At 49.1% G+C, this 2,727-nt stretch overlaps 1 protein-coding gene across 6 annotated transcripts in view; it reads right to left on the bottom strand.

Moving 5' to 3' along the window:
• The window catches only part of PCIF1 (PDX1 C-terminal inhibiting factor 1), a 12,481-nt gene extending 10,727 nt beyond the window's left edge, over window positions 1-1,754 (bottom strand). For 4 of the 6 annotated variants that reach the window (XM_015597046.2, XM_025039750.1, XM_025039751.1 and 1 more), the window contains exon 1: window positions 289-1,754. The gene's annotated coding sequence lies outside the window, so the exon portion shown is untranslated. The remainder of the gene's footprint in view (window positions 1-288) is intronic. The other 2 variants (XM_015597043.2, XM_006921875.3) reach the window with 1 other exon arrangement.
• Window positions 1,755-2,727: the final 973 nt, after the last annotated feature.

Raw genomic sequence — 2,727 nt, 5'->3', positions numbered from 1 at the left:
TCCCGCCCCCGGGCTGAGGCGACTCAGAGTCGGAGCCCGACACAAAGGCGGTGGCGGCGGCAGTGGAGGGGCCCTGGAGGCCGCTCCGCCCGCGCTCTCCAGGCCCACCTCCCTCACCCAGACCATCGGCCTGGTCGCCCACCCACGGGCCTAAGATGGCGGCGGCGGCAGGGACGAGGCAAGCCGTGGCCCCGAGTGGAAAGCATCGGATGGGCCACCGCTGCTCGGCTTCGGACCCCGGACGCTGGCGCGGCTCGCGGCGGGACCATGACTTCCTGGGGCGCTTACCTGCCCGAAGCGGACTCGAGGGGACGCGGCTATACGTTCTGCTCGGCCGCCCGTTTTGCCGCCTCCGCCTCGCCCTCCCCAGTGCCGCTCCCGCCATCTTGTGTCCCGGGCCGGGACTCCGCGCTGCGCATGCGTCGGTACCGCCTTTGAGGGACTTCGCCGCTGTCGTGCCGCCATCTTGAGTGTGGCAAGTCCGGCCGGTCCTCAGTCCCTGCTTGATTTTGGCCCCCTCCCCTTCCTCTCGTTTTTCCCTGCTGTTTTATCCTGCGGATCTGAGGAGGGGGAAGCAACTTTGTGGGCCCTGGGTTGTGAACTAAGGAAAGAACAAACTCACAAGCACGTCCCCTGCCTCAGTTTCCCCCATGAGCACACCCGCTGGGGCCGGAGGACCCAAGTGGGTGGTACTCTAGCAGGGTGGGACTGAGTGTGCGCACCAGGGGGCGCGGGGCGAGTTTAGAACCTGCGAGGTTTGGGCTTAGTCGCTGACCCGGAGGCGGAGTCCTGGTTACGTAATCTCTGAATGTAGTGTGGTCCTGGGTCCCAGCTCTGGTACAGTTCTGCGACTTCCCACTAGTGTCCAAAATATTTTCCAACCATTTCCAATAACCAGGCTGCATGCGAATTGAACCTTCTCCCATAACAAAACTGCGCAAGTTATAAGTGTTCTTGATTATAAGGGAGAACGAGTAGTGGGAGACAATAAAGATGGTTTTTGGCAAAGTTGGGACCTGATGATGTATCTGGGGGGCTTCCCCACACTAATGTATGTATTGCTACGAGTTGCAATGCAAATCCTTGTAGACCTCGAGTCAGCCACAAAAGTTGCCCAGCGGTAGGCTGGCAGCTGCTAGGTTCCCCATACCCGGCTCCCTGCAGGATTCTTTGGTGGTGGGTGGGCACGGACTCACTAGCTCCATCTACCTCTGGTCGGCCAAGTAAGCCATCTTGCCAGTGATAGAGTTTGAGAGGGCAAGCTTACCACCTGCTGTTTGCCTTGCAATTCCTACTTGGAGCCAAAGGCAGCCAATGCCCCAGTTGGGCAGCCTCTTTGGTACCTGGTGCCAGACAGCTTGTGGAGATGGGACAGTGTCAACAAAACTGGAGGCAGTAATGTGAATAGTAATTAACTAGGGTTCTCTATCAAAAAAACAACTAGTGTTGGCTAGGATGTGAAGAAAAAGGAACCCTCATGCACAGTTGATGGGACCTAAATTGGTATAGCCACTATGGAAAACAGTAAGGGGGAGTTCGAGAGCTACCATGTGATCCAGGTATTCCACTGCTGGGTACCTATCCAAATGAAATGAAAACATTAATTTGAAAAAAATGGATGCACCCCTATGTTCACTGCAGCCAACGTGAATGTCCATTGATGGAGGAATTGGTAAAGATGTGCTACACACATACACAATGGAATACTAGGCCATAAAGAAAGAAATTCTGCCATTTGCAGCAACACGAATGGCCCTTGAGGGTATTGTGCTAAATGTCAGAAAAAGACAATGTATGATTTTTTATTTCACTTATATGTAGAATCTAAAAGAGGAAAACAAAAGTAATAGATACAGAGAGCTATTTGGTGTTTATCAGAAGGAAAGGGGGTTGGGAGTGGGTAAATGGTTGAAGCGGGTCAATTGTATGGTGATGGCAACTAAACTTATTGTGATCACTTTGTAGTGTATACAAAGATTGAATTATTCTGTTATACACCTGAAACTAATATAATCTTATATACCAGTTTTATCTCAAAAAACAAAAAAACTAGGTTTCTCATCCGACTGGGTTCAGACCCTCATCTCTTTACTTTCCACTTATAGTCAAAATCAACCTCCTCATCCTTATTTCCACTACTTTAGAGCAAACCTCATTGACTTTAAAACTTTTTATTAAATAGCCCACATACAGAAATGTGCACAAAGCAGAAATGTAAAACAATGTACGTTGGGTAAACATCGCTTAGTGTCAAGGTATTGTCAAGCAGAAACCCCCAATGGGGTAATCACTGTCTCCACTACTTTTGTGATAATCACTTCCTTTTATAGTTTTACCACTAAAGCATGCATCCCTGGACACTACGGTTTTGTTTTGCCTGTTTCTTGAACTTGATATAACTGGAATTATACGATCCTATTTTGTGCCTTCTTTTGCTCAACATTGCATTTGCAAGACTCATCCATACTGTTGCATGTGGCTATAGTTAGTTCATTTTCATTACTGTATTCTGTCTTCCAATGTATATTTATCTACCATTGGGGGATATTTGAAACCTACCCTATACCTCTGAATTTATTATAGTAGTCTCTAAACTGGTCTTCTGGTCCTCCAGGCTTGCTTCTCTCCTAGTCCATAATCCACCTTGCATTCACAGGACTCTCTGTAAGTCTAGTCATATTGCAAATCTGATCAAGTCATCTGGGCTTAAAACCCTCGAATGTCTCC

The sequence above is a fragment of the Pteropus alecto genome, unplaced genomic scaffold (assembly GCF_000325575.1).
Source record: "Pteropus alecto unplaced genomic scaffold, ASM32557v1 scaffold45, whole genome shotgun sequence".
Taxonomy (NCBI): Eukaryota; Metazoa; Chordata; class Mammalia; order Chiroptera; family Pteropodidae; genus Pteropus; species Pteropus alecto.
The sequence above is the reverse complement of the archived record's forward strand: the minus strand, read 5'-3'. Positions and strand labels throughout refer to the sequence as shown.